This window comes from Macaca mulatta, chromosome 10 (assembly GCF_049350105.2).
Source record: "Macaca mulatta isolate MMU2019108-1 chromosome 10, T2T-MMU8v2.0, whole genome shotgun sequence".
NCBI classification, from domain to species: domain Eukaryota; kingdom Metazoa; phylum Chordata; class Mammalia; order Primates; family Cercopithecidae; genus Macaca; species Macaca mulatta.
Window position 1 is genome coordinate 6,785,411 of NC_133415.1, and position 21,964 is coordinate 6,807,374.

The 21,964-nt window shown below is 56.5% G+C and overlaps 1 protein-coding gene across 4 annotated transcripts in view; it reads right to left on the reverse strand.

Moving 5' to 3' along the window:
* Window positions 1–21,564, reverse strand: part of PRR5 (proline rich 5) — a 69,903-nt gene extending 48,339 nt beyond the window's left edge. For 3 of the 4 annotated variants that reach the window (XM_077949365.1, XM_077949364.1, XM_077949362.1), the window contains exon 1: window positions 21,488–21,564. The gene's annotated coding sequence lies outside the window, so the exon portion shown is untranslated. Of the gene's footprint in view, window positions 1–13,638; window positions 14,151–21,487 lie in introns of those variants that run through there. The other variant, XM_015150548.3, reaches the window with a different exon arrangement.
* Between the last annotated feature and the right edge of the window lie 400 nt (window positions 21,565–21,964).

Genomic DNA, 21,964 nt, shown 5'->3' on the forward strand with positions numbered 1-21,964 from the left:
ATGTCAGAGTTCACACTGCAACGTGAAGCCCTGCCTGACACAGCCCGGGAGGAGAAGCCCCAGGAGGAGGAGGAGACGGGTGTGGGCTTGGTGTGGGATAAGGGCAGTGCTTTTTCACTCATTCGTTCATTGCTCTTCCAAACAGCCCTGGGAGGCAGGAACGACTATTCCCAGTCAGGAATTCAGATCCGACGGGGTAGGTAGGCAGGAAACAGCCCATCAAAACTTGGCCAGCGTTCCCGACAGCATAAATTGAGCCTACAGAGCCGACTGTGGAGGTGAGGTCGGCTCCTCTGGACACTGGCAAGGCCCCGGCTTCCCTTGTGGAGGAGGGGAGTTCACCCAGGGTGGCATCCACCAGCCATGCCCCCACTTCCGCTACCAAGGAATCCTCACCTGGGAAAAACTTGGTGGATTTCAGTGTCTTCTTTTTTTTTTGAGATGGAGTCTTGCTCCTGTCGCGCAGGCTGGAGTACAGTGGCGCAATCTCGGCTCACTGCAACCTCCACCTCCCAGGTTCAAGTGATTCTCCTTCCTCAGCCTCCTGAGTAGCTGGGATTACAGGCATGCGCCACCATGCCTGGCTAATTTTTGTGTTTTTAGTAGAGACAGGGTTTCGCCATGTTGGCCAGGCTGGTCTTGAACTCCTGACCTCAGGTGATCCACCCACCTCAACCTCCCAAAGTGCTAAGATTACAGGCATGAGCCACCGCGCCTGGCCAGCTTGGATCATTCTAATCTCTCCTAAATGAAGGAGAAACCACTGCCGAGAGCCTCTGGAAAGGCTTGGTGGGTGGCAGGGGCGCTGAAGGGGTCAGCTCCAGGTGTGCCAGGGGCACCGAGTCTAGGGCAGGGTCCCTATCACTGAGTACGAGCTGTGCCCAGCCCGGGCCACGGCCTCCCCACCACAACCCTTCCAGATGGGTAGCCTCCTCTCCGTGCCACCGAGGTTGACGCCGAGGTTCTGAGTCCCGACGTCACCTGCAGGGTCACAGGCTGGTGAGGGGCAGGGCCAGGACCAACCTCAGAATCCCCATTTCCAGGCCCCGGTTTTCTCTACCCAAATCGTGGAAGCAGCCCAGATCTTCCCACTCGAAGCCTGGGCTGGGGCTCACTGTTTCTCTGCCCTCTTTCTCAGCCCCTGCCCACAGCCCGCCCACCCCGTCCACCACACAGCCCTCGAGGGCTCAGGGCTCGCCTGCCTCCCCGCCCCAGGGAATCCACCTTCCCGAGGCTGCCAGCACATTCACTTGGACACCCAGGATGCCTCTGCCCTGGCTGCTCGGAGGCGTCGGACGAGGCCCTCTGCCTGCAGGATAAATTCCAGATTTCCAAGCCTGGCATCCAACACCCTCCAGTCTGAGCACAGTCTTCCACTCCTTCCGATTCTGCTTCATCTCCCACCACGCCCTGCCAGGCCCCTCTCCCACTACCCCCCGAACCAGGAGACAAAATGCCCACTTGCTGCCTAGAAGATCCGGGCCTTTACCCAGGCTCTGCCTCTGCCTGGGATGCCCTGCTCCTCTTCCTCCGGCTGGGTTATTTTTTCAGCGATAATAATAATAACAATGGGTAGTAAAGTGTGACTCAGAGCATGGGCTGTGCAGCCAGAGGATCGCAGCTTCACCACTTAATAGATGTCGACCTTGGGCTGATTCCCTCTGCTTAACTGTGCCTCAGTTTCCTCATCTGTGAAATGAGAATCCTCATCACATCTCCCTCCCTGGGTAACCACAGGCTCTAAACATATTCACAGCTGCAGGTGCTTGCTCAGCCTTGGCCATGACAGTGAGCTGACCTGCCTCCTCCTCCAAGGTGGCCTCGGGCCCTGCCATGCCCAGTTGTCAGGTTCCCCCAACCCCCACCATGCAATCCTTTCTCTCCTTCACCCAACTTAGCCAACAGTCCCTGACCCTCCTCCGTCCCCCTGCTTGTCTCCTCCGTCAGACCGGGTGCTCAGGTCAATGTTCAGGCACAGGTCAACATCCAGTGGACATTCATCTGCCCACACAGAGCTGGGGATCCTTGATCCGGGGCTTCCTCTCCTTGGGGCTCTGTCTGCCCACAGGGCCTCCTCTTTCCTTCCTAGCCTTCTAGTCACCTGCGCCCCCATCCCTGACTTCTGCGGCCTGCCCCCTCCCCCATCCTCCTTGGGCCCCGGTGCTCAGGTGCCGCTTCCCTCCTCTATAAGCTCAGTCTCACCCTCTCCTGTCAGACTCCTGCTGCCCCTGCCCTCTGGACCACAAAACCACCTTTGGCCAGCACTGCCTTATCCTGCTCCCTCTTAGAGCAAAACTCTGGGATGAGGCGGGGCATGATGGCTCAAGCCTGTAATCCCAGCACTTTGGGAAGCCGAGGCGGGCAGATCACTTGCGGTCGGGAGTTCGAGACCAGCCTGACCAACAAGGTGAAACCCCGCCTCTACTAAAAATACAAAAATTAGCCGGGCGTGGTGGCGGGCGCCTGTAGTCCCAGCTACTCGGGAGGCTGAGACAGGAGAATGGCGTGAACCTGGGAGGCGGAGGTTGCAGTGAGCTGAGATTGCGCCACTGCACTCCAGCCTGGGGGACAGAGCGAGACTCCGTCTCAAAACAAAACAAAACAAAACAAAACCTCGGACATTAGGTGAATGTGTGGCGGCCTTGCGGGGGTGGAGAGAGGGTGTTGAGACCGAGGGTTTATTAAATTGTGATAGCAGCCATGAGATCAGGCGCAGAGCAAGCAGGATGCTGGGAGGTGAAACTGAATTCTCCACAGAACACCGGAGGGCTTGAGGGGCTGCAACCTTAATAAAATGTAGCCTAGAAACAAATCTACCCACTGACAATAAGAGATGACAAGAAAACTTGTCTGACTCCTCCCAAGCTTGAGGTAGGAAAAAGTGTGCAGTTCTCCTGAGATCCTTTAGCCAAGAGTCTGCCCTCGCCTGGGATTAGGTTTGAATTTATAAAGCCTAACCCAACTGATAAGAAAAGCGGCCCCAGGCCCATGACAGCCCTAGGCTGCTTGGGAGAGCAATTATAAAAATGCTCTGGATAGGGAAATTATCATTAACAATAATTTATCATATATTGCAAAGCAGCTAGAAGAATTGTAATGTTCCAAATGCAAAGAAAAGATAAACGTTTGAAGTGATGGGTTTCCCGATTATCCGGATTTGATCAATACATTGTGTACAGGGGTCAAAATATCACACATACCCCAAAAGTATGTACAAGTGTTCTATATCAGCAACAATAAATAATGCTCTGGGACGCATGCCCACAAGCTGGGATTCTCACAGATAAAGCCTTGCCGGAGATAAACTCATGATCTCAAATTACACAACACACAGAAACAGACCACCCTGAGGGAGGGAAAGCAAACACCACACATACCAGGAGGAAATTCCGGAGACACCATTGGAAGGCGACTATAAAACTAAATTTGCCTCACATACTTAAAGATGTAAAAGAAGGAATCAAATATCGTATTTGCCAGGTATGGTGGTTCGCGCCTGTAATCCCAGCACTTTGGGAGGCTGAGGTGGGCAGATCATGAGGTCAGGGGTTCAAGACCAGCCTGGCCAACATGGCAAAACCCCGTCTCTACTAAAAATACAAAAATTACTTTGGGAGGCCAAGGCAGGCAGAATACGAAGTCAGGAGTTCGAGACCAGTCTGACCAACATGGTGAAACCTCGTCTCTACTAAAAATACAAAAATTAGCCGGGCGTGGTGGTGCGCACCTGTAATCCCAGCTACTCAGGAGGCTGAGACAGGAGAATCGCTTGAACCTGGGAGGTGGAGGTTGTAGTGAGCCAAGATCGTGTCACTGACTCTAGCCTGGGCGACAGAGACTCCATCTCAAAACAAATAAACAAACAAAAAATAGCCAGGCGTGGTGGCATATACCCGTAATCCCAGCTACTCAAGAGGCTGAGGCAGGAGCAACTTTTGATCCCAAGAGGTGGAAGTTGCAGTGAGCCGAGTTAATGCCACTGCACCCCAGCCTGGGCGACAGAGCGAGACCCTGTCTCAAAAAATAAAAACAACAGCAACAAAAAAAACCCCCACAAGAATAGAACAAGATGCTGTAAAAGCCAGGTGCCCAATAGGGGAACTTCTTTTTTTTCTTTTTGTTTTGAGACCGTCTCACTCTCTCGCCCGGGCTGGAGTGCAGTGGTGTGATCCTGGCTCACTGCAACCTCTTTCTCTTGGGTTCAAGGATTCTTGTCCCTTGGCCTCCAAGTAGCTGAGATTACAGGTGTGTGTCACTACACCTGGCTAATGTTTGTATTTTTAGTAGAGACGGGGTTTCACCACGTTGGCCAGACTGCTCTCGAACTCCTGACCTCAGGTGATCCACCTGCCTTGGCCTCCCAGAGTGCTGGGATTACAGGCATGAGCCACCGTGCCCGGCCCCAGTAGGGGAACTTCTAATGTGTGGCATCATCACAGTGCTCCCCTAGGGAGAAAGGATAGTACCATGGAAGCCAGGGCCCTGGGTGTAGGGCCTGCAAGTGGAACTGTCTTTCTGGGCACTATCTGGGTTGAAAGGGGACAAAGCTAGGAGGAAGGGGCATCACGTATCTCGGCTTTGATTCTGGCCCCTCCCTTGGTGCTCGGGATTCTGTGTATAAGTTCTGAGCAACTCCAGCATGTGTCTGGGCATGTCTGAGAGGGTGTCAGGCACCACAGCCCACGCCTGGCAGAGTCATGGTGGCTGTGAGTGTGCGTTTCACTAGGGAGAGGGGTGTGGCTTTCACTGGGGAGAGGGGTGTGGCTTTCACTGGGGAGAGGGGTGTGGCTTTCACTGGGGAGAGGGGTGTGGCTTTCACTGGGGAGAGGGGTGTGGCTTTCACTGGCTTCTCTGAAAGGGAAGCCTTGGCTCCCACCTTAAGGAGAAGCTGAGGGATAAGCACAGCCCTCCTCTGTGGGTGGAGGAGGGAAAACATTTTTGTGGTTAAATACACATGGCTCTATTCCAGACAGAGGATAAATCCTTTTTTGTTTGTTTGTTTTGAGATAGGGTCTTGCTCTGTCCATTCCGGCCTCTGCTGTCCATTTTACAGATGGTGAGACTGAGGTCTTGCACAGGAGTGGGATATGTAGGGTCACCAGCAGAGCAGGACTGTCCCGGTGCATGGGGTAAAGGACACATGCTCACTCACGGAGGCCCTACTGGGTGCTGGCACTGCGTACCATCTACCCTCCGACCCGGGGCAGACCCACAGGCCAGAATTGCCACCCACATTTTTCAGAAGAGGAACCGGAGGCTCCGAGGGAAAGCTGACTTGCCCGGGTTGTAGGGTGAGTAAGTGGAAGGGCTGAGATCAGAGTCCAGCTGTGACTCTGGAGCCACACGCTTCCCACGGTGACCCCGCCCAACACTGCACAAGCCTTCAGTAACCCCAGCAGCCTCCACTCCAAGAGTGCCTACTTCACGCCAGGCCCTGAGTCCCGGGCTGCCACTTCCCTTCCCCTGAAAGCCACAAGAGGGCAGTAAAGGGAGGCTCCAGAAGCCCTGGGAGGCAGGAGGCCTGAGCCTCCAGAGGTGACATTTCACTGGCACCTGGAAGGATGACCTCACCCAGCACGGCCAAGTGGAGCACAGACCAGAGCGACAGGAAGGGGCTGCTCCCCCACTGTGGACAATGACATCAGCCTGGCCCTGTGCTCGGCACCCACACCCACTGTCTGCCCCTAACCTCACAACAGTGCCCTGGGCAGAGGGTTGGGGGCGGGTGCACGCTGGGCAGTGCCAGGCAGCACAGGCGGTTGGAGCGCAGGCAGGAGGTGACCCTCGGGCCTCCTGACCCCGGTCCTCCGTGCTCTTTGCCCTTCCCCATCGTCCCCAGCACATTTTCTTTTGAATCTCGCTCTGTTGCCCAGTCTGGAGTACAATGGCACGATCTCGGCTCACTGCAAACTCCACCTTGTGGGTTCAAGCGATTCTCCTGCCTCAGCCTCCTGAGTAGCTGGGGCTACTCAGCTGCCGCCACCATGCCCAGCTAATTTTTGTATTTTTTTGGTAGAGGCAGGGTTTCACCATGTTGGCCAGGTTGGTCTTGAACTCCTGACATCAGGTGATCCACTCACCTCGGCCTCCCAAAATGCTGGGATTACAGGCATGAGCCACTGTGCCTGGCCATCACCAGCACATTTTCTACCACTCTTGAGGCTGGGTCAGCCTGACTTCCAGCTCCTGGCCTCACTGGGCTCACAGCTCAGGCTCTGTGGACACTGGGGTAGGGGGTTGGGGTAGCCACAGGCGGCTTGTTTAACTGAAAAGCCCCAGGCCCCTCCCCAGCCCACCCCTCTGGCCTGGGCCCTCCTGGATCCTCAATCAATTCCAGAAGTCCTTGTTCCGAGGCCCCCACCCAGTCCGGGGGACACACCCCACTTGTCGCTATAGTCAGAGCCAATGAAACCAACCCCCGCGCGGGGCCCAGCTACTGTTCCTGGGCTAGGGCTTCTGCCAAAGGATTGGGCTGGCCCCTCTTCAGCCATCCATGAACCCTATCAAGGATGACAGGGGTGGACACAATTGCTCATGCGCGGAAGCTGCTTCCATCCCGCGGGTGGCTCACGAGTAGGTTTCTCATCTTACTGATGGGGAGACTGAGGCTCAGGATGCAGCTAATGAGTCATGGGGAGGGGAGAGGGGGTAACTCTGCAGCCAGGGCTCTTGGGACCCCAGAGGGACTGGATCTGAGGCCGGTTAGGGGACCTGCCTTCAGGGGTCCCCAAGGGTCCATGAATTGCCCTTTGTTGGAGCCTGAGGCAGGGTGAGCTGGCAGGGTGGATACAGCCTCCTGACTCCCCGCTCCCCCTGCCCTCCTTCGGGGTGCTGGGCGTGGGAGGATGGCTCTGCCCAGACACCTGGCCCTGGCCCCAAGGGGACTCCTCATTCAGATCTTTTCGGCAGTTTCTGGTTTTGAGTAACCGAGGTCTGGGCCCTCTGTCTTGTGGTTCTGGGCGTGGGTGGCAGATGGGTTGGGGCCAAGGCAAGAAGCCTCTTCCTTAGGAGCTGGGGCTGCCAGGTGGCCCTCGAGGTGGGTATCTTGACTACAAACTCTGTCACTCCCCAAGCACTGGCTTGGCCCACGGGAATTTCCTTTTTTTTTTTTTTTTTTTGAGACGGAGTCTCGCTGTGTCGCCCAGGCTGGAGTGCAGTGGCCGGATCTCAGCTCACTGCAAGCTCCGCCTCCCGGGTTTGCGCCATTCTCCTGCCTCAGCCTCCCGAGTAGCTGGGACCACAGGCGCCCGCCACCTCGCCCGGCTAGTTTTTTTATATTTTTAGTAGAGACGGGGTTTCACCATGTTAGCCAGGATGGTCTCGATCTGCTGACCTTGTGATCCGCCCATCTCGGTCTCCCAAAGTGCTGGGATTACAGGCTTGAGCCACCGCGCCCGGCCTGCCCACGGGAATTTCCCCAGACTCAAGGGGCAGATGACAGGAAGGGGCTCTCCAGGGCTTAGCTGCAGGGATAAGGCCAGAGGGTGGCCATGCGGTTAGAAGCTCCCAAAAGCTCCCAGCTTCTTGCAGGGAGCTTGAGCCATCAGCTCCCAGGGTGTCTGAGAGGAGAGGCAGGGGACCCAGGGGCCTCCTTGAAACCTCCTGAGTGAATGAAAGCAGAGGCCGGCTTCCTGGGAGAAGGCTCTGTCCTTGGAAGCCAGGCTCAGTTCATGTCCACATGCTCACCGTTCACTTAGTCTGGGATGATCTTCCCTTAAGCCTGGTCTGGTTGGCCAACTCCTATTCATCCTGCAAAACCCTTCTTGGAGTAACCTAATCCACCAAAGTCTTCTCCATAGCCCTGCCCCACCACACACATCTGTGTTTGGAGGACAGTACTGTCCAGGCCACCCACTACAGTGGGCACATTCCCTGGTGGGCTCAGAGAGGCCTTGGGCGGCCCTGTAGAGTGAGAGCGGCAATTTCCTTAGGTGGCTCCTATAATAACATGGCTTAGCAGCTACTTAGCTCTGACCAAACACCAGGTACCGTGCTTGTCTCTGCGACATTCCCAGGCCAAGAGAGCCATCTGCAGCCTCCTTTTAACTCAAGTATTTCTTGAGAACCTCTTATGTGCCAACCCTGAGCTAAGTGCTGGATTCAAATCTGACCTTGGCCAAATCAGTCACCCCGTGCCAGCCTCCGTGTCTTTACCAGGCTTTCATAATTGCTCTGTGAGAAGGCAGAGTGTGGGGGGCAGGGGGTCTTCATTTCACCTATGGGCACAGAGAGGCCAGCGGGGGCACACGGTGGAATCCAGAGCCCAGCACCAGAGGCTATGTCCAGGCACCCCAGCTGACAGCCACGGAGGAAGGTGGATGAAGAGCTCTGGCTGGGGCCTGGGTGGGCCTCCTCCACCTTCCCTTCCTCCTCCTCTCCCTCCCCCCCCTCCTCCCCCTCTGCCTCCTCCTTCCCCCAGTCTCTCCACTCTCTGCCTATGGCATCCCCTGTATTAGAGTATGCTTAAGGAGGAAATTCACCTGAGCTCAGTGACTGTGACATTGCCTTCCCATAATCTTCCTGGCACTGTGACCAGAGACCTCCCTGGAGGGTCCTCTCAGCTTTGGGGCCAGCAGAGCAAGGCAGTGTGGCTAACCTTGACCCCTAGCATGCAGGCCTCTCCCCTAGCATGCAGGCCTCTCCACCTCGTTGGGCTGGCTCCTCTCCTGAGGACATCTCAGCTCTGCTGGCCACGCCCCTCTGCAACTCAGTGGGCCAGTGGCCACGCCCTCTGCGACTCAGTGGGCCAGTGGTAAGGCAGGTCCATGGCCACGTGGTGCAGGTTCCCTCTGTGCTGTCTCCCGGGCCCCACAGATTCCTACTCTTGCCAGCTCCTCCCTCCAGCCACTGCTCTCTCAGGCCACAGCTCTGGCCACAGCATCCCCTCCACATCGGCCTCCCTGTGGCTGGGCTTCTTCCTCCTGGCTGCCCTCCAGGCTGTGGCCACAGGGACCTCTGAACAGGGCAGTTTGCCAACATCACCTCCTGCCTCAGCCCTGCCTGAGTCCCACAGCCCCCTCTGCACAGCCACACAAGGCACAGGTGTCCCCCCCTGGGGCTCAGTGGCTGCTCTTTCCCAGCAAGGCCCCTGGTCCCATAAGGCTGGAAAACACAGAGTGAAACAGAGTTCAGCAGCCACCCTTGCCTCCACAGAGCTGTGCCTGCACTGTCTGCTGGACTCCCCAAAAAGGGATGTTTCCCAAACTTTTTTTCTTCTTTGAAATGAAGTGTCACTCTTGTTGCCCAGGCTGGAGTGCAGTGGTGCAATTTTGGCTCACTGCAACCTCTGTCTTCTGGTTTCCAGCGATTCTCCTGCCTCAGCCTCCTGAGTAGCTGGGATTACAGGTGCCCACCACCATGCCCAGCTAATTTTTGTATTTTTAGTAGAGATGGGGTTTCTACTATGTCGCCCAGGCCGGTCTCAAACTGCTGACCTCATGATCCACCTGCCTCAGCCTCCCAAAGTTCTGGGATTACAGGCATGAGCCACTGCACCCGGCCTCCCAAACTATTTTTTAACTAACATTTTGCAGAGCACTTCCCTGAGTTCCCAGGAATCCAGTCCAAGGAAGGCTGGCCCTCCGGGTGAACAGCCACCATCCTGCAGATTCCTACTATGTGGTAAGCACATGCTGAGCCCTTCATGGGCTGGTGTCAGTTGAGCCTCACATAGAGGCCAGGAGAGGAGGATCAGCACTCCAGCTCTGCAGATGCCGGGGCCGAGAACAGACTCAGCAACCACTGGTGGCATGGTAGGGTGAGGAAGGAAGAACCGCTGCAGTGCTACCCTGGCAGACAATCGTGGCCCTGGAATGCCAGGGTCCAGTGAGAGCTGCCGGGATGCACGAATGTGGAGACCACATTGTAGTCCGACCCTGCTCTATCTGGGTCCTGCAGCCTGTGCCCCAGCACTGCCCTGCCCTGCCCCAGGCTCTCAAACCCCATCTTGGCTCCCTCCTCTGTCACACACTGCCACCACTGTGTCACCTTGAGTTCCTGGCAGGGGACTCTGAGCCTCTAAGCAGGCACCTAGGCTCTGGCAGGGAGCCAGGAACATGCCCTGGTGTGTGTGGGGGAGTCTGAGACCAGGTGTCCATCCCTTATCCTCCCAACCAGGGGATCTGTGGCTCAGGGAGATGTCCCAGCCCGCTTGCCGTGGTGGGCAGGCACGGGAAGACGCAGCAGCTCCCATGGGGCAGTCAGGCACCCAGGGTGGGGAGGGCAAAGGCTGGTGAGCCCTGCTGTGGGACCTCCATGGAGGCAGTGCTGCCACGGCTGCGGCTCTGGGATGCCCACCTCCTGGCTGGGCTGTGGCGGGACCCCTTGCTGCCCCACCAGGCGGGGACCAGCCCTCCTGTTAGGTTCAGACGCTCACTTCTGTCCTTATCCCCCATCCTTCCCCATCCCACCTTTCCTTCTACTAAACGTGCACTTTAGGGTGGGGGAGGGACATGCCATTCCAGGGGCTGTGCTCAGCATTTTCTATACTTCCTCACAGGAAGCCACAGGGCAGGTGCCCTTCATCTCAAAGATGAAGTATCTGAGACTCAGAGAGGTAGAGCAAACTGTCAAAAGTTGCACAGCTGGATAGTGGTGGAGCTGGGACTTGAACCCTGGACCCTGTGACCCTAAAGGGCCACATCAGTATCTGTGCCCTACGGCCCCGAGCAGCCTCATTCTGAGAAAAGTTTGTTGACTGAATAAAGTAGAAAGCCCCAAATCACAGCAGCTCCCAGGAGGGACCTGACATCAGTGCTCCCCCAACCAAACCCACTCACTCAGGCTGAGGTCCAGCCCTCCCTCCTTGTGGGTCTCTCGTCCTCCTACTCACCTTCCTCCAAGTCTCCAGCCACACTACACTCACCCTCGCCCACACACCTGCCTCCCTCGCAGCCACCCTTCAGCACAGTGGCACCTGTACAAGCCCTCAGGCTGGGCTGGGGTCTTCTCCGGGCTTCCTGAGCCCCAGGCTTCCCTCTGCGAAAGTTCCAATCACACCATGGCTCTATGTCTTCTGACCAGCCTCCCCTATCAGACTAAATGTCCCAGAGGGGAGAGGCTGAGTCTTTTTTTTTTTTTTTTTTGAGAGGGAGTTTCGCTCTTGTTGCCTAGGCAGCAATAGGGTGATCTCGGCTCACTGCAACCTCCACCTCCTGGGTTCAAGCGCTTCTCCTCCCTCAGCCTCCTGAGTAGCTGGGATTACAGGCATGCGCCACAATGCTTAGCTAATTTTTTTTGTATTTTTAGTAGAGATGCGGTTTCCCCATGTTGGTCAGGCTGGTGTCGGACTCCTGACCTCAGGTGATCCACCCGCCTTGGCCTCCCAAGGTGCTGGGATTACAGGCATGAGCCACCGCGCCCGGCCGAGGCTGTCTTTATGGCAGTGGCCCCCCAGTGTTACTGGGCTCTCAATGCACGCTCAAAGTCACTGAAGGGACTCTAAAAATTTGAAAAATACAAAAAAAATGGAAAAAGAAACAAACCACCAGAGAAATTACCGCTCCCCATCTCGGTACATTTCATTTGGGTCTTTTTTCTGTCTGTCTGTGTGTTTCTGGGACACCAGGGTGAGCATCCTAAGAACACAAGCCTGCCTCTGCCCACCTCCCTCGCAGGAATAAATGCTGCATTTGCAGAATGGACCTGGGGTGGCCCCAGGTATCCTCTGAGGCCTAGGAGAGGGGGCAGTCACTCAGGGTCACTCAGCTACAAGGGGAGAGGCCTAGACTTGAAGGCCAGTGCTCCTGACCCCCCAGGGCACTGACTCCCATGGCAGTCGCTTTCAAGGCCCCAGAAATCTTAATTTTCCACTGTCCGTCTGACCATCCATCATCCTGGAAGGCCAGGAAACCAGAGGCCCCGCCTGCACAGACGGTTCACAGAAGCAGCGAGTGCCCCACCCACGTGCACCTGCAGGCTTCCTCCTGTCCCCTAAGGCAGGTGCCTCCTGTCCCCTAAAGCATTTCTGTCACTCACTCATGCTCTCAATTCATCGAATGCTGCTGGGGTCCCACTCTGTGCCAGCCTCCAGCTGAGCCCTGGGACCCAGAGATGAATCACACAAAGCAGCCCCAGGCTGTCGGGGAGACCTGGGAACAGGGCAGAGAAGCTCTGTATGACAAGTGCTGGCCCAAAGGCATGAGCAGAGCCCGGGTTGAGATGGCGCTGGGAGGGCCGTGGGTCTGCCCGGCCTGGGGTGAACAGGAGGAGGCCAGGAAGGATTTCTAGAGGAGGATGCCTTCCAGCAGCCGCTTAAAGAACCAGCAGGCAGGGCGCGGTGGCTCACACCTGTAATTCCAGCACTTTGGGAGGCCGAGGCAGGTGGATCACCTAAGGTCAGGAGTTCCAGACCAGCCTGGCCAACATGGTGAAACTCCATCTCTATAAAAATACAAAAGTAAGCCAGGTGTGGTGGCATGCGCCTGTAATCCCAGCTACTCGGGAGGCTGGGGCAGGAGAATCGCTGGAGGCGGAGGTTGCAGTGAGCCGAGATTGCACCATTGCACTCCAGCCTGAACAACAAAGGTGAAACTCCATCTGAAAAAAAAAAAAGAGCCAGCAGAAGCCCAGCAGGTGAAGGATGGCAGGAAAATCGGACTAGGCATAGGAACAGCAGGAGGAAGGCCTAGAGGACAGAAGGCTGAGAGTGAGCAGGAAGAGACTGCGTGTCCGGGCAGGTGGTGAGCGGGTGCAACAAGGGCCCAGCCCAGAACTGGGCATCGGAGATGACCCGACCACCCACAGGGTTCCCATCAAGAGCCTGCATGCAGCCCGCTCCCTCTCACAGCTGCTGCATGCGTGGCTCTGGGGACCAGCACTTCCCTTCAGAATTCTGAGCACCTTAGGCAAAACTTCCACCTTAAAACCAGCCTGTCCTTAAGGCCCCCAGCACCAGCTCACGGTTATTTCCTGGACGAGCCAATGCAAAGCCTGCCAGGGCCTACTCTGGAAACTGGAGCTGGTGCAAAGGCTGATCTGTGTCCGCAGGCTTTGGTGGATGTGAGGCCGTGATAAAGAATAAGAACACAGGTGTGATCCTTGCTTGCTCAGAGAAAAAGCCAAGTTTATCCCGAATTCACAAATCAGAGACTGAGGCTCAGAGAGGTGAAGCAACCTGCCCGAGGTCACACAGCAGGTGACCAGGCCCAGGCACTAAGCCCACCCCTCTGACTCCCCTCACCATGGCATAAGCTCCCCTAGGGCAGGTCCATCTGATACGTCCCCCACTGGTCCCTGGAGCCTCGAGTGCTGGCCCCTGGCCAGGGCACCCAGAATGCTTTTTATGAATGAGTGAACAAAAGAATCTGAACCCCCTGCTCTTTGTCCCACCCCACGCAGCAGTAGGAAGAAGCCATCTGCTACTGTTTTTTGTTATTGCTGCTACTCTAAAAATCAAAAGCACAAACCCGAAGTCACAGCACTGTGTCACATCAGGGTGGACAGACACCCCAGTCCTGATTCAGGGCTGAAATGGAGTGGGGCTCCTCCGGGGCAGGGGCACACAGCAGGGTCTTGGAGTCAGACAGACCAGGGCCAAATCTCCACTCAGCCGCTAAGGGCTATGAAACCCGACACACCGCGCCCCGTCTCCATGCCTAGGCATCCCCACGTCTAAAACCAGACGCAAAGAGTACCTACCTTGCTGGGTGCTGAGAGGACTCAGGAGGTGGGATGCCGCCAGGGTGGGCACAGGTGGAATCCCAGCCCACGGGTGTCCTTTGCCCTGCGACCTTGGCTGAGGTCTGCACCCTCCTGGGGGTGAGCTCGGAAACCCTGCTCAGCACTAAGCACGCTGGATGCCTGGCCTTATGGGCAGCCGAATGGCTTACACATTAGGAAGCGTTCACATGGCCAAAGGGCAGAGGGGGCCCAGGAGCCTGAGGGCAGGTGGCTCACTGGGCTCCCCCATGACTCAGCAGAACTCAGGCTGCAGGCTCGGGTGGGAGCTGCCCCCGACTGCACCCTGTGCAGGGAAGCCCAGCTGCTGGCTGATAAATATTTTATCACTGCTCACAGAGCAGTCCCCAGGAAGGCGCCTGCAGCCTCCAAGCCCACAGAGCACCCCTTCCTGCCCGGACAGAAGGAACTGGCCGGGGCCAAGGTGCAGGATGGGGTCAGGAGCCCAGACAGCTCATTCCTGCCCTGCGACTACAGGTCAGCTCAGCACATACCCCTGAGCCCCACCCACACTCTACTCCACCCCATTTTGGGTGTTGGGCTCAGACTGCTATGCCCCTTGGACAGCCCCCCTCCTCCTCTTCACCCCACCTAGAACACCAGCCCTCTGCCTGTTGGCCCAGTCAAACCCTCCATCCTGCTGGCCCAGGGCCATTGCCACCTCCTTTAGGAAGCATTCCTGGATCCTCCCTTTCTGCTGTGTGACTGTGGGGAGGCCCATCACACTCTCTGAGCCAGTTTCTCTTCTCTTCTCTTCTCTTTTCTCTCTTCTCTTCTCTTCTTTCTTTTTTTCTTTTTCTTTTCTTTTCTTTTTTTTTTTTGAGACAGGGTCTCACTCTGTTGCCCAGGCTGAAAAGCAGTAGTGCAATCACAGTTCACTGCAGCCTTGACCTCCCGGACTCAGGTGGCCCTCCCACCTCAGCCTCCCGAGTAGCTAAGACCACAAGTGCACGCCACCATGCCTGGCTCGCTCATTTTTTCATATTTTTAGTAGAGACTGGGTCTTGCTATGTTGCCCAGGCTTGGCTTAAACTCCTGGGCCCAAGCGATCTGCCCGCCTTGACCTCCTAAAGTGCTGGGGTTACTGACGCGAGCCACTGCGCCCAGCCTTCTCTTCTGTTTTTGATTTTTCTTTTTCCCTTCACTTTTCCAGGTTCAGTAACTTGCCCATCTGAGCCAGTTTCTACAAGGGAGCTAAGGATCTCTGCTCATGGGGGACAAAATGAGAGTATGCGAATCAAGTTCTCCCAGCACCTCGCCCACACAGAGACTCATTCTATTCGGGGGAAACCGAACATCAGGAATCAAATCATAAACATGACTGAGCGTGGCTAGGAGTGGGGCACAGGACTGCACAGAATCTGGCTCCTGTCTGTAAGAATCCACAATTTAATTAGGATATGTGACCTAAATAATAATAACAACAACAGTAACAATGGCCACCGAGTTTTAAGCCCCGCCACATGCCAGACACTTCACATCCCATCTCCTCGTTTACTCCTCCCAGAAGCCCTAGGACGTGGGTTGCTTCTTGCTCCCATTTGACAGCAGAGCAGGAAACTGAGATGCAGAGAGGGTGAGAGCCCTGCCTGGGGTCACGCAGCTTTTCACATCATCGGGCACGTGGAGGCCCCGCTGAAAGGGGGGCTCCAAGACAAATGACGGAACTTCCATGGGACAGATACTGTGCAGCTCCTAAAAACCCATCAGGACTGCTCACGAGCTCCTGGGCTGCTTAGGGACAGGGAAGATGCTCACGATATTACATCTAGTGAAAAAAGCAGAACCGGTCAGACGCGGTGGCTCATGCCTGTAATCCCAGCACTTTGGGAGGCCAAGGCAGGAGGATGGTTTGAGCCTAGGAGTTCAAAACCAGCTTGGGCAACATGGCAAAACCCCATTTCTTTTCTTTTTTTTTTTTTTTTTGAGACAGCGTCTTGCTCTGTCACCCAGGCTGGAGTGCAGTGGCAAGATCTTGGCTCACTGCAACCTCTACCTCCCGGGTTCAAGCAATTCTCCTGCCTCAGCCTCCCGAGTAGCAGGGATTACAGGTGTCCGCCACCACGCCTGGCTAATTTTTGTATTTTTTAGTAGAGACTGGGTTTCACTATGTTGGCCAGGCTGGTCTTGAACTCCTGACCTCAGGCGATCCACCCGCCTCGGCCTCCCAAAGTGCTAGGATTACAAGCGTGAGCCACCACGCCCGGCTGCAAAACCTCATTTCTACTAATAAAAAAAAAAAAAGAAAAAAAAAAAAAAAAAAGAAAAAGAAAACCAAAAAACCAAAACCCAAAAACAAATAAAAAAATTGGCAGGGTGTGGTGGTGCGTGCCTGTGGTCTCAGCTACCGGAATGTGGTGATTGTGCCACTGCACTCCAGCCTGGGTGAAAGAGCAAGGCACTGTCTAAAAAAGAAAAGAAAAGAAAAGAGCAGGCTAGAGAACCGTAGAGCTGTAGGTGCGGTGCGGCAATGACACTACACAACAGGACTTCTACCTCAGAACAGATTGACAGGAAATGAATACGTTCAGGGGGCGAGGCTGCAGGCAGAATCAGAGCCCGTTCTCCAGACTCTGTCCAATATGGTGATGTTGGTTTCATATTTAAAATTTCCCCTAGAAAGAGGATTTGTCCACCCCAAGGCTTTTTGAGCAGCTACTGTCTGTCCTGTTTGTTGAGCATTTTTCTCCTCTCTCAGCCTCAGGTTTGGCCTGCGGAAGGCATGAAGCAGAACATGGACCCACCCTCTCCCGGCCATAGGTAGATCTCCTGGCCCCTCCACCGCAGCAAGGCCGAAGCCACGCCCAGGATCTTCTCCCTGTCTTCCCTTTCCACATGGGATCTATTTACCAGGGACCATCACCGCCACCTACGCAAGCCCTAGACTAACAGTCGTAGGTGCTTAGAGAGTAGTGAGCTCCCCGTTACTGAGAATAATCAAGTAGGGAGCCATATGTCTACCCACCAAGAAGTGGCCACGACGGATTACTTTCTGTTCATCTAAATCAGACCCAAATGCCTTACCAGTGGGTGACCTTGGACAAGATACTGATATCTTTGTATCCTACCTTCCTGGTCTGTACAATGGGATCATGATAGAACAGTGACCTCAGAGGCCCTTCAGAGGGTTAAAAGAGGGCAAGTAGGTAAACTTCTAAGACGCCGTCCAGTGCCTCCCAAGAGCTGCCTATGCATTGGCCATTATCATTTGGCAGCTTTATCCTACTCACCTCAGGAGCTACGCAGGGCAGAAATCAAAATTCCTGTTTTGCAGATGAGAAAACTGAGGCATGGAGAGTAACACCCTCAGACTCAAAGGGGTTGTAAGCAGTGGAACCAGGGCCAGAACTCGGGTCTTCTGGCATTAAGTGGGAGCTGTGCCCCCAGGTTAGGTCCTCTCTCCCTTCATGTCTCTGGCCTGGGTTCTCTTCTAGGCATGAGGTGGATTGCTTTCGCTGGAGAAACTGCTTTTGCAACCCAGTGCAACCTTTAACCAACCCAGCAGATGGCACAGAAAGCATAGCCTTAAGAACTTTCCAGAAAATGAGCAGGACTCATGCTGGGGTCAGAGGAGCCCACCATGGTGGTTCCTGACGGCAAGGCTCTGTGGCAGTATTTCCAGACCTTCGAGCATGCTGTGTGGTGGGGTGGAGCATGCGGACCCAGGTTTGAGTTCCAGCCCTGCCCCCTTGCTGTGGCTCTGGGCAGTCACTGGTTCCCCCTGAGCCTCAGTTTGCCCATCTGTTAACTGGGCAGGGCCACGTCCACCTCGTGGGCTGGCTGGGAGGAGTAGGTGAGACGGTGCCTGGGGAGGTCTATGCACAGGGGCTGGCTGGCAGGACAGGAGCTCAGAAGACGGCAGGCAGCCCCTCCCTTCCAGAGAGGAGCCCACGCTTGGGGGTCAGAACTGAGGACAGCAATGCCCTCTGTGCCGAGATGAATCCGTGTGTTTTCTTGACATCTTTTATTTTATTTGTTTATCTATTTATTTATTTTGAGATGGTGTCTCGCTCTGTCTTGCCCAGGCTAGAGTGCAGTAGCGTGATCTCAGCTCACTACAGCCTCTGCCTCCTGGGTTCAAGCAGTTCTCCTGTCTCAGCCTCCTGAGTAGCTGGGACTACAGGCATGTGCCACCATGCCCAGCTAATTTTGTATTTTTAGTAAAGACAGGGTTTCACCATGTTGGCCAGCCTGCTCTCAAACTCCTGACCTCAGGTGACCCACCTGCCTCAACCTCCCAAACTGCTGGGATTACAGGCATGAACCACCGTGCCTGGCCATCTTGACATCTTTTAAACAAGGACTTGGCCCTGCCCCATCCCCACTTACCCCAGCATGTGGGTATCGGTGTAACACAATAGCAAACTCCATTTCTGTCCCTACTCCTCTGGGGCAGGGGACAGAAGGGCACAGGTATCAGTTGGGGGCTTCCTTGTGCCAGGCCGAGTGAGCACTGAATTTATCTCCCTGCCTGGACTCTTAGGGCCACCCCAACATTAACATTAATACCAACACCACGGCTGATGCCAAGGCAGGGTTATCACAGGATCACGACACTACAAGACCACAGCACTACAAGACTATGCACCACAAGGCTATGTCACTAGAAGAGCACATCACTATAGGAAGACCACGTGGCTACAGAATGACATCACTACTTTCCACGACTCACAGGGAACACTCCTAACTGGGACTGTTCAAGCACCTGACGTGAAGTCGCTTAACTCTCACAGCAGCCTACAGCCTAGAGTGCAGCAGGAATCACTATTTTATCGATGAAGAAGTGGAGGCAGACAGAGGTTAAGTAACTTGCTAAGACCTCCTGAGAGGTGGGATTCGAACCCACGCAGCTGGCTCCAGAACCCACCCCCTCAGTCACCTAAGCTGTTTATTCCAATCTGCACCTTGCAACGAGAGAACTGAAGCTCAGAGAGCTTAGGCAGTTTTCTCATGGCAGATGGCCCTGACTCTGGGATCCCTAACCTCTCCCCTCTCACTGGCTCCCGAAGGCTCCTCCTGCTCGGCCACCAGAAGCTGAGGGTCCGAGGGTCTGCGGTCAAGCCCCTGGGTAGCAGCAGCACTAGGGCTGCTCTCCGAGACTGAGTGTTTCTGAAGTCATCGAGAAATATGCAAATACGCTCACCAGACTTCCAAGCCCCTGTGCCACCACGTGCTCCCCAGCAAGATCCAATTTGAAGACATAAGAAAAAAGAGAGATGTGGTTAAAATAAAAAATGAGGGCTGCCTTGTCACCAAGAAGCCACCTGTTTGTTCAGCTAAACCATGTCTTCACAATGGCGCAAGATTCTGATCCACATTTCTTGCCTCTAATCCAAGACATGGCTGGTCGTGTTCAGTGCTGGCCCCCTGCAGCCCCCCTGGGCTTCACGATGAGGGTCTTGAAGCAGGATGCCCTGACCCTGCTGTTTGAGCCTGTGGGCGACCCACACCGCCCTCTGACCTGGATAGCACCGCATTCACACGGCATCAGTAGCCTGCCCATTTCTGCGTGGCTCTTTCTATCTTGAGAGGCCCTCCTCGCCATCTGCAGGGCCTGGGGAAGGTCTTCATGACTGAATGACTGAATGAATGAATGAATGACTCTCCTCCTCTACGGGAGTCTCATGAGAGCTCTGTTCTTCTCACACATGCCCCAAAAGACGGTTTTGTTCACATCCACAAATGTCCACAACTTGGGGTACCCGGAGAGCTCCTGGTGTTCCTCTTTCCTTGTCACCCGCCCCTCCTGGTGTCTGCACCCCTGACTTGCTGGGCGTGAGCAGGAAAGCTGGCACCACACCACACTGCCTGCCTCTGCCAGGCGGCTCTGCGTTACCATCCCCAGGCCTTTTAAGCCATCCATTAGAAACAAAAAACCCATTAGCTCACAAATGTTTCTGCACAGGCTGCTTTCCCTGCTGATGAAGAATTAAGTCCATGCGAGTGTCCCCACTGCCACCCAGTTAAAACAGCCAAGACACAGAAGTGCCAGCCATTCCCATGGCCGATCCACCCACACCATGGTGTGCTTGTGATGTGGGTCACCACACTTCTTTGGACCTCCCTGACAGCCTCTGTGGGTGGATGGGTGAAGGTAATATGATGATCCCGGTTTTCAGGTGAGTAACCCAAGGCCCAGAGAAGCAAAGTGACTTGTCCAGGGCCACACAGCCAGCCAGTGCTGGAGCTGGGATCCTGACCCAGGCCTGCTGGACTTCACAGCAATCCCCGCCCCACAATTTAAACAAAGGGCTCAGAATCCCAGACTGTTTGGCAGGGAAGGCCCCTGGGGAGGCCATAACCTCCTCTGACTGCTGGGGGACTTGGGCTCCAAGAGGGGAGTGGCTTGCCCAGGGACACAGCAAAGTTGTGGACCCCAGGGTGGGCCCTTCTTGGCCTCTTCGCTGCCTGCCAGCCAGAGGGAGGCAGATGACTTTGTCTCCCTCATCCAACGTTACCACCTAGCGCTGCTCACACCTGAATGTGCATCAGAATGACCATGGGGGACTTACAAAATGCAGATTCCTGGTGCCCCCTTACCAGGTCAGGACGGGGGCCAAGGAATTGCATTTTATCAAGCACTGCCATCAAGGAGGATAATCTGGGGTCCGGGACCTCACTTGGAGAGTCCCAGCTTACCCCCAGGATTCTGGAGGCTGGCCCAGTGCAGAAAGCTTGAGAGGCCACAGGGAGGCGCCCTCCCACCTGCAGATCAATCCAGGGAATGGGACTCACCACCCACCCTCCCACCAAGAGCATCACTAATCACCTTGCAGCCAGGCCACACCACACGGTCCTCATGGCCTCTGTCCACACATGTCACTCCCACCCATGCCACTGGTAGGGAAGTGGAGGCCGCTTGGAGGAAGTGACCCAGTCGCTGGGACCACATCCTGTGACCTTTGGACCCGGGACCCTCCCCCAATCTTCTACCTTGGCTCTAGTGGAAAAAAATCTTAGAAAGCGTCAGGCTCTGTTCATGGGAACAGGGTCTAGAAATCCACATGATTAGGTCTGAGGCGCAGACCCGTGGTCAGGCAGACCTGGCCAGTGTCCCCACCTGCCAAGGGATGGTGAGGATGTCTCCCCAGGCTCTGACCTTACAGACTGCTAAGCGCTCCAGCCCTGGAGCCTCTGCCCTGGGGTCTGCCGGCTGCCTCCACCCGCCCCCACCCACTCTGCAGGGCCAGCTAACAGCCAGGAAGTGGATGGAGGCACAGGCCAGGGGCCAGAGGGGTGGGGGCCACAGGCTGAGGCAGGACAGGGCTCTGAAAGGAAGGGTCCCCCATCCTCGACCATCTTTGTTTGCTCTATTAAGGGGGGCAATGGCGAGGGAGGCACGAGCTGCCATGGGGAGGGGGCGGCGTCGGGGAAGGAGATGGGGACACGGGGCAGCTGGACGGAGACCCACCCACAGAGACGCGGACAAACTCACAGATAGAGGGAAGGGGGCGGGGCGGGGGGCGCGCGAGAGAGGCTGGGAGAGAACGAGCTCGGGAGGTCCCGGGAGACTGGGGTGGGAGAGGCTGAACCTCCATCCAAGGGGGCCGCCCCTGCCCCGCAGATTCCGCCCGACCCCTACCCCATCCCAGGGCCCCGCAGTCGGAGTCGCGCGCGCGCACCTATGCGCGCACACACAAGCACACACACGCGCACACACAAGCACACACACGCGCACACACATGCGCGCGCCGCTCCGCCGACACCGCCCCGGGGCCCCCCCTTCTGCAGGGGCGCGCGTCTGGCCCCCCAACCCCAGCCACCCGGTCCCCTCTCCGGCCGGGCCTCCGGACCCGTCGCCGCCGCTCACCTCGGTCCCCGCGCCGCCGCCGCCGCCGCGCAGAGCCGGAGCCGGAGCCCGGAGCCCGGAGCCCGGAGCCCGGAGCCGGGGGAGGGGGCCGCGGAGGCCCCGCCCCGCCCCGCTCCGCCGCGTCCCGCCCCTCGGGCCCGCGCGGGGGCGCCCGCAGCCGCCGCAGCCCCCAAGGACTCCGGGCGCTGCAGGAGAGACTCGCCCAAGTGCGGAAAGCTGTCCGCGGGCACGCCCACTCGGGTGCGCCCGAACTGGGGGCTGGCGCTTGGGCCCCCTCCCGGCCTCCGCCCCTGAGCACTGCGCAGGCTGTGGGCGGCGCCCGCCGGGGCAGGGGGCGTCCCGGGTCACCCGGCGGCACGGATCGGCCGGTGACGCCCTCAGCCTACCCCTCTGCGGGCCGCAAACGTCCAGAGAGCGCCCCCTCCCCAAGTCCCGGTCAGAGTGGGGCGCCAGAAGCCGGGAGGACAAATCAGACGG